Source organism: Crocodylus porosus, unplaced genomic scaffold (assembly GCF_001723895.1).
Source record: "Crocodylus porosus isolate Cpor-Errol unplaced genomic scaffold, CroPor_comp1, whole genome shotgun sequence".
NCBI lineage: Eukaryota > Metazoa > Chordata > Crocodylia > Crocodylidae > Crocodylus > Crocodylus porosus.
In genome coordinates, this window is record NW_017728909.1 from 73,194,866 (window position 1) to 73,210,833 (window position 15,968).

Genomic DNA, 15,968 nt, shown 5'->3' on the forward strand with positions numbered 1-15,968 from the left:
TTGTCCACATCCTTTCTAGAGTGGGGCTCCAAAACTAGATACAGCACTCCAGATATGGCCTCACCAGCACTGAATAGAGCAGGGGATAATTACTTTTCTCGATCTGCTGGCAATGCTCCTACTAATGTAGCCCATTATGCTGTTAGCCTTCTTGGCAACAAGGGCACACTGCTGACTCATATCCATCTTATTGTCCTCTGTAACCCCCAGGTCCTTTTCTGCAGAGCTTCTGCTTAGCCAGTCTGTTCCCAGGCTGTAGCAGCACATGGAATTCTTCCATCCTAAGTGCAGGACTCTAGACTTGTCCTAGTTGAACCTCATAAATTTCTTTTGGCCCAATCCTCCAATTTGTTGAGGTCACTCTGAATCCTAGCCTTCCCCTCCAATGTATTGACTATACCCCCCAGCTTGACATTATCTGTGAACTTGCTGAGGGTGCACTCCATCCCATCTTCCAGATCATTAAAGAAGATATTGAACAAAACTGACCCTTAGGGCACTTCACTTGGTACTGGCTGCCAACTAAACCTCAAGCCATTGACCACTCACTACCTGTAGAGCCTGATGACCCAGCTAGCTTTCTATCCACCTTTCAGTCCATTCATCCAACCCATACTTCCTCAGCTTTCTTGCAAGAATGGTGTGGGAGATGATATCAAAAGCCTTGCTAAAGTCAAGGTATATTATGTCCACTGCTTTCCCCTCATTCACAGAGCCACTTATCTCATAAGGACAGGAGGGTGATCCAGGCTGACCTTGATAAGTTCAGAAAATGGGTGGATGAGAACCTGATGGTGTCTCACACTAAAAAATGCAAGGTTCTCCACCTTTGGAAGAAAAACCCTCAGCATGCTTATGGGCTTGGCAGTGCTATGCTGGGTAGCACTATGGATGAAAGGGACTTGGGAGTCATAATTGACCACAAGATGAACACGAGCCTTCAGTGTGATGCTGCTGCTAGTAAAGCAAGCAAAATGCTGGCTTGCATTCATAGATGCTTCTCAAGCAAATCCCAGAACATCATTCTCCCCTTGTACTCAGCCTTGGTGAGGCCACAGCTGGAGTACTGCGTCCAGTTTTGGGTTCCACAATTCAAAAAGGATGTGGAGAAGCTTGAGAGAGTCCAGAGAAGAGCCACGCACATGACCAGAGGTCAGGAAAACAGAACTTATGATGAGAAGCTGAGAGCTATGGGACTCTTCAGCCTGGAAAAGTGCAGGATGAGGGGTGATCTGATGGCTGCCTATAAGTTTATAAGGGGTGCTTACCAGGATCTGGGGGAATGTTTGTTCACCACAGCACCCCAAGGGATGACAAAGTTGAACAGTCATAAACTCCTCCAAGTCTGTTTCAGGCTGGACATAAGGAAGAACTTCTTTACTGTCTGAGCCCCCAAAATCTGGAATAGACTGCTGCCAGAGGTGGTTCAACTTTGAACACCTTCAAGAAAAATGTGGATGTTTATCTTGCTGGGATCCTATGACCCCTGCTGACTTCCTGCCCCTGGGGCAGGGGGCTGGACTCGATGATCCTCCGAGGTCCCTTCCAGCCCTAATGTCTACGAAATATATTAAATCATCATAGAAGTCTATCAGGTTGGTCAGCCATGCATGCCCTTGATGAATCCATGCTGTCTGTTCCTGATCACTTTCTTTTCTTCTAAGTACTTAGAAATGGATTCTTTGAGGACGTGCTCCATGATTTTTTCCAGCGACTGAGGTGAGGCTGACTGGTCTGTAGTTCCCTGGGTCATCCTCCTTCTCTTTCTTAAAGATGGGCACTATATTTGTCCTTTCCCAATTGTCTGGGACCTCTCCTGATCACCAGTTTTCAAAGATAATGGCCAGCGGCTCTGCAATCATAGTAACCAACTCCCTCAGCATCCTCAAGTGAATTGCATCTGGCCCCCTGAACTTGTACATGTCCAGCTTTTCTAAATAGTCCTCCGGTTCTTTCACCACTAAGGGCTGCTCACCTTCTCCCCAAACTGTACTGCCGCAGTAGTCTGGGAGCTGACCTTACCTGTGAAGGCTGAGGTAAAAAAGACATTGAGCACTTCAGCTTTTTCCTCGTCATCTGTCACTAGGTTGCCTCCTCCATTCAGTGAGGTACCCACACTTTCCCTGAGCTTCCTCTTGTTGCTAACATACTTCTAGAAACCCTTCTTATTACCCTTCAGATCCCTTGCTAGCTGCACTTTCAGTTGCACTTTGGCCTTCCTGACTTCATCCCTGCATGCCCAAGCAATATTCTTATACTCCTCTGAAGTTGTTTGTCCAAGCTTCCACTTCTTGTAAGCTTCCTTTTTGTGTTCAAACTCACTGAAGAATTCTCTTCTAAGCCAAGATGGTCACTTGCCACCTTTGCTATTCTTCCTGCATATCAGGATGGTTTGTTCCTGCACCCTTAGTATGATTTCTTTAAAATACAACCAGCTCTCCTGGACTCCTTTCCCCCTCAACCTGACCTCCCAGGGAATCCTACCCATTGGTTCCCTGAGGGAGTCAAAGTCTTCTTTTACAAAGTCCAGGGTCTTACTTCGCTGCTGTCCATCCTTCCTTTTCTCAGGATCCTGAACTCAATCATGTCATGGTCACTGCTGCCTAACTTGCCATCCACTTCTATATCCCTCACCAATTCTTCCCTGTTTGTGACGAGTAAGTCAAGAAGAGCATGGCTCCTAGTTGGTCTCTCCAACACTTGCACCAGGAAATTGTCTCCACCATTCTCCAAAATCTTCCTGGATTGCCTTGTAGAAACCCTTCTTGTTACCCTCCCGTCCTTTGCTAGCTGCAACTTCAATTGCACTTTGGCTTTCCTGACTTCATCCCTGCATGCCCAAGCAATGCTTTTATACTCCTCCCTATATACTTGTCTAAGTTTCCACTTCTTAAAAGCTTCCTTTTTGTGACTTAGCTTACTGAAGAGTTCCCTGCTAAGGCAAGCTGGTCTTCTGCCATATTTGCTAGTCTTCCTGTGCATCAGGATGGTTTGTTCCTGCACTCTCAGTAAAGCTTCTTTCAAGTACAGCCAGCTCTCCTGGACTCCTCTTCCCCTCAGACTGGCTTTCCAGGGGATCCTTCCCATGAGTTCCCTGAGTGAGTCAAAGTCTGCTTTTCTAAAGTCCAGAGTCCTTGCTGTGCTGCTCTCCATCCTTGCTTTTCTCAGGATCCTGAACTCAATCACCCTGTGATCACTGCTGATCAAGCCGCCATCCACTTCTACATCCCCCACCAATCCTTTCCTATTTGTGAGCAGCAGGTCAAGAACAGTATTCCTCCTAGTTGGCTACTCCAGTTCTTGCACAAGAAAGTTGTCCCCAACACTTTCCAAAAACTTCCTGGATTGCCTGCACACTGTATTGCCTTCTCAGCAGATGTCAGGGTTATTGAAGTCCCCCACAAGAACCAGGGCTTGAGATTGGGAAACTTCCACTAGCTGTTTGAAGACAGCCTCATCCATCACTTCCTTCTGGTCTGGTGGTGTAGAGCAGACGCCCACTACACTATCAACCTTGTTGCTTTCCCCTCTAACCTTAACCCAGATACTTTCAGCAGCCCTATCTCCAGTTTCATACTGGAGCGCTGAAAAACCATGCAGCTCTTCTACATAAAGTGCAACTCTTTCTCCTCTTCTCCCCTGCGTGTCCTTCCCGAAAAGTCTGTACCTACACATCATTTTAATCTAACATCATTTTAAAGCAGTGGTCACCAACCAGTGGATCTCGATCCACCGGTAGATCTTGGAGCCTCTTGTGGTAGATCTCTGAGTCAATCCAAGGCTGGGGCAGGGTTCTGAGTGCCTGGATGCATGCACATGCATGCCCCAGCCCAGCAGGTCAGCCTGTGGGGGAAGGAAGGGGCAAGGACTAGATCAAGGCCCCCATGGTGAGGGACAGTGCCACAGAGGCAGGAGCAGGGGTACATTGAGTTGGGACCCAGATGGGTGGGACTTACCTGCTGGGGAAGCATGCCCCCAAATATTTCTCCCTCTGCCTCCATCTGCCCCCTGCTTTCCCTCCCCACAGACTTACCTGCTGGGTAGGGTGGGGGGTGGTGGCAATGCATAGTAGATCTTGGGTTGCTTTTAAATGCCAAAAGTGATCTCCTACTTAAAAAGGTTGGAGACCACTGTTTTAAAGAATAGATTCATTAGAGGCTCATGGGTCTCTATAATATTATGGCCGGCTTGGACAAGACCACAAGGGTCATCAAATCCAACTCATTTTTTTTACTTGACTCTCTAGCATGAATTCATAGTAATCTGGTATTGACAGCTGAGGTAGCAGTTAGAAAGGATACTAGCAATTTGCCCATAGGTGCCAATCAGCTTGCATTATTTCAGATTGATTCTGTTGACCAGTGAGATTTCATGTATGGGTTCCTTATATGACTCTTTTTAATCAGTTATGTGTCAGGATTTTTTTTCTGTTTAGGTAAAACAATTATCCATGTCTAACAAGAAATTAATGGCCATAGCTTTAAAACATTGTTTCAATAGTAGCAATAGGGTCTCATACTTTAAAATAGCTTTAGAAGAGCCTGGGTTATAATGAGTGCCTAGTTGACTGAATTTTACTTCACATGTCAGTCTTTTAAAGCCACTTCTTGCTCTGTTAAACCACAGTGTACACTACAAATGACTAAGCTGTTCTACATTTTGGAAAGGCAGCTGTAAGCCTACAGCTACATTTTAAAGGGCACCCCACATCCCCTGTGTTATCACTGTTAATTACAGGAAAGCTCACCACTATAAATTCAGCCTTTAATGCGAGCCCAATTGAAATTCTGATTTGTGAGAGGACCCTTTGAAGCAAACAATCTATAAACTCAGTACAGGACTTTCTCTGCATATAAAATGACTCTCTTCTTTGACCCTGAAGTGAAAATGAGTTAAAAGGAGTGGCAATAATATATTCAAGCTGTTTTAAGAATGTCTAGTTATACTATTTACTTGGCCAAATTTGTCAAGTGTTTGCTGAGTAAAATTCCCATTAATTTCAATTAATGACCATAAATTTGTTTAATTTTTGTTAGTTTTATCAAAAAATTAGCATTGTGATCCCACCAAGATACTTAAAAATGTTTCTCACTCCAAGGACCTATTCTATTCAATTGACTTCCCATTGAATTAGGACTTGCATGTCTGAAATGTCATAATAAATATGTAGTGGCTCCTATAATTTACTTACCTTTCACACAGGGACAGTGGAAGTCTAATCTTGTGTTGTCTTAAGGATTTGGCTACTTTCTGTTAAACGTTTGTTTACCCAGCTATAAAGTTCAGGTCTGAAAACTTATTTATGAATGTATCCAGAAAATAGTAAATATAGTATGGTATTGATGCTTTCTTGGCAGGGCTTTGCTGTATACATTTCTCCAGAGAAAAGCTGGAAACGCATGCTTTTTTGGCTGGAAAACTGTCTTTCAGTTAGTTTTGTTCAATTATTTTGGAGGTGAAAGCTGGTAAGTGTCTGTTTCTTATTAGAAGCAAGTAGTTTGTCTGAGTTTCTACTCTGCATCTGTAAAGAAAAAGATATTTTCCTTATTGTTTTGAAACTAGGGTCATCCCTTTCAATGGGAATAGATATTTAGAATCTTGTGTGTTGAATGCTCAGGGTAAATAAATGAGGTGGAAACTGGGCACTTCACAGTAATTTGTTTTAATTAAATATATACACCAGATCAGGAACAGAAGTGGCTAGATATCAAATATTTACCTCCTTTTAGGAATCTCAGGTCAACACCCAAGCCTCCTTCTGGCCTCCCCCCCACCCCCAAAAAAAAAAAAATTCAAACCCAGCTCTGTCCTTCAAGAATGGACCTAATCAGTGACTGCAGCAAAGAGCCAACATCTCAAATACTGGAACCAAACCAAATATTGGAAATTATATGGAAGGGGGGGGAGGTGAAAAAAAACACAGCAAATAGGCTAAGTAAGGATGATGTTACATCATCTCAACACTTCACATTATTTAAAATTTGTGCCCATTTTGAATTTCTTATGAAAATTAAAATGACAATGTAGAGAAGATAGATTTACAGAAAGATAAAATTGGGCTGAACTTATGGAACAGACGCACCAGACTTTGAAGCAAATGATAAGAAAAGAATATAATTGGAGGGCAAAAAATCTGTTCCTTTGACTGTACTTGTTTAATCTGATTATAATGTTGGTGTCCCTGGTTCTGACAAAGTTATTATGGAACATTTGTTACTGTATTATCTGACACCAGATATACTTAAAATTGCTGAAAGTTTTAAATTTGCTGAGGAACACAAGACATAAGACTTGAAAGTATCTTCTGGATCATCAAATTCAGTACAGCATTGCTGTAGGGGACCATATTATCCAGGCCTTTTCATAAACTTAAGAAGCTTTGTCTAAAAAAGTATAAGGACTGTGTCTTTACTATTTATATTAGAAGGCTGTTTCAAAAACTTACTACCCTGGTGGGTAATATTTTTCTAAAGTAATTAGAAAAAATATTAAAAAGGTGAATCTGTAACACGTTTTGTAGCCAGAGGTGAACAGTTTGGGCAAACTCTAAAGGATAAGACAGATTTGTGTGCTAGTTCAGTTTATTCAAAACAGAAGGAAGGCTACTAGTCCCTTCAGGGCTTGCATTCAAGAAGTTTGTGTGCATAGCATGCAACCAGTAGACTGCAAAGAAATGAAATAAAACGTGAAGGACATGAGTTCACCAGAAAAACTGGAAGCAACTAAATTGCTTTCATTATGATAAGCAAAACCTCTCAGGTCTTGTATACTATTATAAAACTGCCAAATATCACAAATGCCAGGAAATCAGTAACATTAAGATAGCATGCTAAATGAAAAAAACTAGCTGCAGAACAAGCATCTAAGGAAAAAAACCCACAAAAATGTAGTGAGTTAAGCAAAAGAACAAAAGTATTCACATTACAAGTAGCACAGACAAATGAAATTGAAGAAAGCTATGAATGAGAATAGTTCAGAACAGAGGAATGAATGATCTATTTTATCATTAAGGCCTCTAAAATCAAAATGGCATCTGGAAATTATTATTGAAGTTGAACAAGGGACTGGGCCATGTTATGGAATTAGCTCCAGTGCATGTGTATCTTTATTGTTGTGCCCAGAGTGGGAAAGCTGGGCATGTTGAACCTTCCTACCTGGGGTGGGTCGTCCTCCTGCTTGCCCACCACATCTTGTTGATATAAAGAAGTTAGGAGGTTCCTTTGGGAAGATGGGATGTTACTTCACCCTAAGGCTGGCTCGGTGCAGAAAATGAGTGACTTGAGGGTCTCTTTCCCTTACACCCCATCCACTTGCCAACCAAAATAAAGTTGCGGCAGCAACTGGGACTTGGTGCCACATGCTTGCCTCAGTGCTGCCCCCTCCTGTGCTTGGGTTAATTATCTCCCTTGCTCAGTTTCAAAGTCCAAGGTGATTGGTGGAAGCTCTCCTGCTTTGGCCATCCCCTATAAAAGGAGGAAAAGTCTGTGGCCACCAGCTGTCCTGGCTGAGCACCTGAGGTCGTGCTAGGGGAAATTCTCTAGCTGATCCTGCTTCTGCGGTAATGAAATGCCAAAACATAAAGAAAACCCAAACTTCAAAAAAGACCCCAGCATCTGGCATGTTGCCACCCAGGGTCCAGGACTTAGGTGTCCAAAGCTTCATCTGATGGACTCACTTTCATGATGGGTCCCACCAGTCACATTCAGCAGTCACACTGCTAGTCTTCAGGGAGTGAAAGGCTCCTGGTTACTTCTGTATTGGCGTGGGGATGCTCCATTGGTGCAGTCTCTGGCTTCTGCCAGATCTGCAAAGGGGCTCTTGTGCTGCATCCTGGGACTTGCTGATGCCATGGACACTCTTTTATGATGTCATCAACTGTGTGCCCTCCCACATGCGGGTGGATTGTGCTTTTAAAATGCAAGGCGCCACGCATGCCTCGGTTCCTCTGGCTCAGGTGGCTAGAGGAAAGGTGAGTAAGCCTTCAGCCCACTCCAGGCTCTGTTGGTGTGTTGGGGTGGAATTCCTGCCTCATTGCCCACTGTGGCAACAGTTGTCCTGAAAATGACACTCATATATGGACTCATACACTGGTTGGACTGCCAGTAGGTGAAAACTGTGTTAGTAATGGCCTCTAGAATAAAAGACACAAAACTGGCATTATATGAAACAACTGTCTTAGGGTCAGGTTATTTCTACTAGAAGAAATCTCTTTTGTGGATGGCAGCTGGAGATTTGTACAAAGATGAAAAGGAGAGGACAGCTCTTATGCAGTAGTTAACTTTTAATTAGAAAAAGTATTATTGTGTTCAGCATAAGTCCATGGACAGAAATGATCCAAGTCACTTTTAGAGTCACCAAACTTTCTCCTTTTTTCTTATTTGGCCATTTGAAGGTGTGTTTGCAGTGAAGGTACAAAGCTCCCTTTTACGTTTTCCAAAATCTGGGAATATGTGCAGACTTAGTCTACCTGTGTTAAATCAGAGCTACCTGAGCATTGCTATGGACTTTGCTGACTGCTAACGGCCACAAGGAGCTGAAACCATTGCTAGAAATCCACACAGTGTAAGGGCATGTCTTTTTTCTCCATCCATGTCCCATACACTAGAAGCATAATTCCTCTGTAAAATCGGACCAGTTTATGGCAGATATGTTGTGAATGTCAATTGGCATTAAAAGTAAGCAAAATCTAGGCATTACAAATGCCAGAACGGCTGAGGTGCACCTTTAATTTTCCCTTAATATACTTTAGTGATCTGTTGCACACTGTCCAATAAGCATTTATCATTACTGATGAATTATTACACTATCCTTCTGTTGAATACATAGCATCAAGGCTGAAATCCAGACTCTACTGAACTCAGTGGCAAAACTTCCACTGACTTTTTTGAGAAAAGACTTTCACCCTAAAAATGCTGTTGCCTGCTCATGGAAAAGTACTAATGATTTTTGGCATTCTCCACAAATGGGGTTTAATTCAAGGTTAGAACACTGTTGTACCTTTTCCTCAGTATACACAAAAATAATAGGGAGAAAACCATGATATCCAAATGTCTGCATTTATTAATATGCAAAGGGTAGCTACTACTCATGGTGCTTCTCTATTGGCAGCAATCCCTTGATTCGAGGATGATCTCTACCATAGCTCATTAATGGGTCTTGAAGTCATTGAAGAGTCCAGTCCTTGAGCCACAGATCCATCTGCAGAAGTTGGAACTTTTCTGCAGGGGAAAGTAAACTGTGGGGTGAGATTCCTCTCCACTTCCTTCCTCCACTTTCTCTTCTCTGCTTCAAGACCAAGACACTTTACCTCAAAATGGTCTCCTGCTTGGTTGTGTTGCCATTGGAGTTGGTTGGCAGCTGGCTCCTCCCAGCTCCTGATATCAGCATCTGTTTTTTTAAGCTATGCCTTCAAAGTATCACTGAAGTGTTTCCTCTGGCCACCATGATATCTTAGGCCATTACTAAGCTGGGAGTAGAACACTTGTTTTGTCAGTCAAGAGTCAGGCATCCACACGTAATACCCAGTCCAGCAAAGTTGGTGCTTGAGGATCACCAACTCAGTGTTGGTAATATTGGCTTCAGCATGGATGCTGGTGCTTGTGTGGCAATCTTCCCATTTGATGTGGAGAATTTTCCAGAGGCATTGTTGGTGATACCTCTTCAGGCTCTTGAGATGATGATGGTAGGTCACGTTTCACTCCCATGGAGGAGAGTGGGGATGATGAATGCATCATAGACCTGAATCTTGGTGTCTTTCAGGAGATCACAATGAATGAATACACATGGAAGCAATTCCCCAAAGGAGACCCTAGTACACCAGATCCTGTGCTGGATCTTCTCATTAATGTTCACTGTCTGAAAGAGGCAGCTACTGAGGTAGGTGATGTGCTCAACTACCTCCAGGGTAATTTGTGGGAGGGGAGGGTCACATTCATGGCCCAGAGCAGGCAGATAAAGTACTTCAATCTTTTCAATATTGAGAGAGAGGCCCACAGTTTGTTCGGCTTCTCAAAAGAGATCCAGCATGGTCTGGAGGTTTTCCTAAGTGTGCACAAGATGGTGCAGTTAGCACATTGAAGGTTAAGGATGGTTGTTTTGACTACTTTGTGTTCAAGCAGAAATGTACCAGTTTGAAAAGGCCTTCATTTGTTTGGTATTTAAGGTCAATTTGAGCAGGTGGTCCTTCATGAGAACTAAGATGGCTGTCAAAAGAATGGAAAACAGAGTTGGGGCGATGAGAAATCCTTGCTTGACCCCAGTTTGGACGACAAATGAATCTGTCTCTGATCAACTACAAAGAATGGTTTCAGTCATCTGGCTGTAGAAGAGCCTCAGGATCTTGATGTATTTTTCAGGACATCCAAATCTGGTCAGTTATTTCCACAAGGCTTCACTACTGATGGAGTCAAAGGTCTTTAATAAGGTCAATGAAGGCCATATAGAGGTCTATATGTTCTTCCTAAGACTTTTCTTGGATTTGGTGGGCAATAAAGATCACACCAATTGTCCCACGGAATAGTCTGAAACCTCACTGAATTTCTGGCAGCAGGAGGTAGACGACAATTCAGAAGGATGTGGGAGAGGATTTTCCCTGCTGTGCAAAGGAAGGTGATACCTTGATAGTTCCCTCACACAGACTTAATTCCTTTCTTGTCTTGGAATTTGTCAGGTCCCCCAAGTTCTCTTTGTTGCTCCAAATTCAGAGAATAAATTGATGAAGCCTCAGAATCAGTTCTTTGCCACCAACCTTATAGATATCAGCAGGTATGCCATCCTGTCCAGTAGAATACAGTGAGGTGCACTTGAGAATTCACAAAATGTTTTAAGAGATGCTACTGAATTGGTGTACATGACAGAGTTCCCACTCATCATGAAATCCTTTGTTGCTTCATGCCATGGTATAACTTCTCTGTGGCCCCAAGCATGCAGCATGGTTGACAGATTAATTTGAAAGCATAGTAAATAGATTATAAAAACCCCCCAAAGTGCATCAGATAGCCAACTAGAGCCAAAGTTATATGTGTAAGATGTCAGATGATGATAGATTTATACCATATATATCTGCAAAAATAATACCTGCATGTCAGATGTTTTAGTGGGATGCTATGAAATAGCATATGGGGGCTCAGAAGACCTATAGGCTGCTTGCAGACATTTAAAAAACCCCACCAAAAATGGTGCTTTACTTTAAACTCAGTGCTCTCCAGCACTGAGCCCAGTGCATGCCCAAAAGAGGCAGCACATTAGTTTGACCTGGCTTGCCCAAAGTCTGTATAAATTGGGTGCTTTAGTGGGGCTTTTTGGGCTCTTTTAGCTAATAGCTAATTGACTCAGTTTTAGATAAAAGTACCAAAAAGTCCTGCTGAAGTGCCTGATCTATACAGATACTGCAGGTCAAAGTATCATACTACTACTTCTTGTAAAGTGTGTTTTTGGTTTTGGGGTTGGATTTTTTTTTAACATCTCAAAGCAGCCAATATGGCCATCTTAGGTGTCAAGTTTTAGTTGCAGAAAATTTCTGATCAAAAAGCAAGGCAAATTTAATTGAAAAAATATATATTATTTATTCAGCTCTCATTTTTAAAAGCATTATCACAGCGTTTGAAGAAAAGAGGTTTAAGAAAACCTTTAGTTATGATTTGTATGCAAGTCTCAGCTGGAGTGCTGAGGGCAGGGCAGGGATATTGAAAAATCAGTCTGTGCAAATGAAGACTTTCTGCACCAGCAAATTCCTTAAAATAGCCATCATGTTTCTGACCACTAGTTTATATTGATTTTAGTGGCTGTTTCTTCAGTGAAAGCTTTCTGATATATGATAGATTCATAATCAACAAGGGCAGGAATGATCTGTGCACCTTTACTGTAATACAAGGATTTTTAATGACTTGTTACCCCAAAATTAATTTCTGATAATTAATTGATCCCAGTGAACATAGCAAAGAATTTTCTGCAGATTAATAATATTCACATATCATATCTGCCCACTACAATCTATGTTCTACTAAGGAAGCTAATATTTTTTAGAATTTTTAAAACTAGCACAAAAACTGTCAAAGAAGATAAACTATCTTTAAATCAGAAAATAGCTTCTTTCCTGCTCTCTTATCAAGCAACAACATATAGTCAAGAAATATATGTTTACTGAATTACTAATAGGAAGTTTTTATATATTGGACTGGAAGCTACAATATAAGATTTGGGTAAACACATGACAAAAATCTGTGCCTCCTGGAAAGAAAGAAAAGTGTACGAGAAAGGGCTATCCAGTATTTGTTTGTATGAAAGGCGTAGGGAAAGTGTGGGGTGAAATGACTTAAATTTCAGGTGTCAAGCTAAAAAAAAAAAAGAAAAGAGCAGTGATCTGTCAGGTCTTAGTAGGAGATATAACTTGGAAGAAACATATTGAAAAATGTATCAAGTTCTCAGTAGTGATCAGAAATTTAAACAGGGAATGTTAAGCGTAGTTGTAGACATCTTAGTTCCTTCTGTGCTCCTTTAACACAACTGTAGAAAATGTATTCTTATCTCACTGTTGCTAGGACCTATATATTATAATAGGTGAATGGACTACTATTTTTACACAGGACGACTGAGTTCAAATTGAGGCTTAGATTCTAGGTAAATCTTCATCTTTATTAGGGCTGCGCGAAATGGCACAGTTCCGTTTCGACTTGCATTTCAATGTTTCGATGGAACAGTGTTTCATTTCAAATTATGTTTTGATTCAAAACCGCTGTTCCATTTTGTTTCATTGAAACAGTTTCACTGTTTCAATGCTGTTTCAACATTTCGTCCATAGGCTATAATGGGGAAGCTCAAAACAGCCTATAGCTTTGTCATTGCTGGCCTGATTTGGATGAAACTTGCAGGAGTGGTAGCCCCTTCTGAGGGCATGAAGTCTGACAAGGTTCAGGGAGATAGATACAGGGTTTTCAGGGAAACTGCATCTCAAAGTCTTAAAAGCAAAACTCACGTCATGTGTATGTCTTAAGCCACAGCAGGGTCAAAATTGCAGGCTTTCCAGCTCCTCCTGAGGCCACAAAGCCTGCCAGATTTCAAGGAGATTGGTGCAGGGGTTTTGGGGAAACTGCATCTCAAGCTGTGGACAAGCAAAACATGACATGGGTGACACTGTGTGTGTTAAGGCACAGCAGGGTGAAAGCTGCAGGGATGTAGCCCCCGCTGAGGCCATGAAGCCTGCCAGCTGTCAAGGAGATGGGTGCAGGGGAAGTCTGGGTTCTGGGGCACTGCATCTCTGGCTGCTGCAGGAAAAACTGGAACATGCAGCACAGTAACTGACCCCAAGGCAGAAAGCAGGGCAGTTCAAACAATGCTGCCTTTTATGCAGTTTTTCCATCCCTCCTCCAAAGCACTGGAATTGGAAGGGACTTCAGGGAAGGATGACAGTAACTGGCCAGGTACACAGTTAATAATAAGAGCACTCCTTCCCCTACCCCTTCCCCTTCTTTCCCCTCCCTCTCCTTACTTTAGTTTCTGTTTCCCTGCAGGCAAGCCCAGCTTGAGATTTGAAACCTTTTGAAAATTTTGAAATGTTTAGACTTGCTTCATTTTGTTTTGAGAATGTTTTGAATCTCTCTGTTTCATTTCGATTTCACTGTTTTGAGTTCGAAACACATCAAAACAGCATTGAAATGAAACTGCTGGTGAAATTTCGCACAGCCCTAATCTTTATAGAGTCATGGGTTGTATGACAAAAAATATGCCTTTTAATTTAAATTATGGAACTTATCCAGAACATTACTTATGTAGAATGGGTTTTGAAGGAAAGGAAAGGCACTTTAAGTCAGCTTTATACCTCCCGCATTTCTGGAGCATTCTAACATTGTCCTGGCACATATTTAAATCGAGGTGGGACAATGATCTGGGTGTAGCCTGATATTTCCCATATTGGTCAGCTTCCTAGTAAGCAACACTTATTCCTGAATTTATTACAAGTTGACAGATATGTATATGAAGAGTTAAAAATCCAGGGCTTAAACTATTCATTATTAATTAAGCATTATTAAATTGCATTAAAGTAATGTTATTATAAAAATATACTTGTCATAATTTCCAAGAACAGTAAAAATTAAAGTAGTATGAGTCCCATCCAAAGTTGATTGCTATCAATAGAAATATATTATGATTTGTTTTTTTAAACTAAACATCTGCCCTTTTCATTTCTTCCTAGAATGAACAGTCAAACTTAGTGGTAGATTTATTTATTTATTTTTCCTCTGGAATTATTCTAGCCTCTAGTGAAATTTTTTATCCCTCAGAAAAAATCATCACACTGATTGACATAATTGGCTGTCTCTATTCTACATAGAACCAAGCCTGAGAAGAGAGATGATATCTGATAGACAAAACTGCCCTGGCAGAGCCTGCAGGAAGAAACTTGCAAAGTTTGTACTCTTACAATGTCTCATTCTGGAGAGTTTTACTTTCTTGAAAATTAAAATTTGCAGCTAGTTTGAAAAACCTGCTCAGTAAGGAACAACGGTGAATGACTATGTTTAAAAAGTCAGTTGTTATGCAACTATACATGGATTTGATCCTGCTGCCAGTTACCTGTTTATGTAAGGTCTTGATCAAGCAGGTCTCTTTTAGTTGACTAACACCTGTGCCACACCAGAGTCCTTGCTGAAGTCAATGTGGCGTTCTCATGCAGATTTACTTTTAGAGCCACCATCTAAAGTCCTGACCCTGCAAACTGTTGAGCAGGTTGACTCTGATTCAATAAACCATATAAATGCATGACTGTTTTTAAATATGTGAGTTCTATTTTAATGGGACTATTCACACACTCTAATTATTATTCTGGTATTATTATTTTATTAATCATTTGTATTGCAGTAGAACCAAAAAGCTCCATTTGAGGCCCCAAAGGATTGAGACACCACTGTGCTCATGCTTAAAGAAAAGGCTTTTTCTGCCCCTAACAACTGATGTTCTAAGCATGAGTCAAGCACAGAAATATATCTTTAAGTGGATTAGTTTCCAAAGCAGAAAGACTGGGAAAAGGCGCTGTAGAAACCCATGCTGTGTTTTACAGAGGCAGCTGAAATTGGTCTCTGAAGAGACTATCTATCTCTAACAAGCACTTCCATCCTTGAGCACCATATGGTATCACAAAAAGAGAGAAATTATAGAATATACTTTGAGTAGAAGAACAAACCGGGTAAAACCTCCATGAGAGCTGAAAATCTGTGAAAATGTGGAAGACAACTGGAAGAGATTTAAACAAGACTACTCTCTGTATCTACCAGCAATAGCAGAAGACAATGAGAAAACAACTGTATTTCTAACAATGCCAGATGCTGATTCACTTGCTGTATTTAATGTTTTTCAGTTATCTTAGGCAGAGGCAGCCAGCTATGAAACTGCATTACAATTTTTTTGATGGAATAGTAAAATCGATGTAGATGAAGTTCTGATCTGGAGAAAATAGTAGAAAAGCAGCTCTGGTAAGAGCAAGAGCTGTTGGACTGAAGCTAAACAACCAAAATTATATATTCCATTTAAAGGAAATAACTTCATCCCCAAATATGTTAACACAATTAAGTGTACAGGTAGACCATAGTAAAATGAGTCCATGGCCAGCATCCCCAGGAAACAAGGATGAAGTACAAAGTTTCCTTGGAGTGATGACTTATGTGGGGAATTTTGTATCTAATCTATGGCTGCCTACACACATACAAATGACCTGGGAGAATTCTGGGTTTGTTCTTTTGGTAGAACAACTTATCCCGTGATGCCTAAATAAATGTTTGAATGCTGATTCCCTGAAGCAGAGCGTATTCAGTACTGATGCTGTGCAGCCAGGGGACCCCCGTTCACACAGCTCAGCATGCTCTGTAGGCTCCCTCCATCTGCCTGCTAACAGATGGCAGCACTGCACAGGGCAGCCCTGATTGGCTGACCCAGACTGCTCAGGGTCACCTTGCATCTCCCTGCAGCACAATGTG

General features: G+C 41.6%; 1 long non-coding RNA gene across 1 annotated transcript; it reads left to right on the plus strand.

Moving 5' to 3' along the window:
• The first annotated feature begins 9,762 nt into the window (after positions 1–9,762).
• Positions 9,763–14,739, plus strand: LOC109308244. Its single transcript, XR_002100573.1, has 3 exons — positions 9,763–9,876; positions 10,163–10,608; positions 14,280–14,739. It is a non-coding gene; the product is annotated as an uncharacterized LOC109308244 (long non-coding RNA).
• Positions 14,740–15,968: the final 1,229 nt, after the last annotated feature.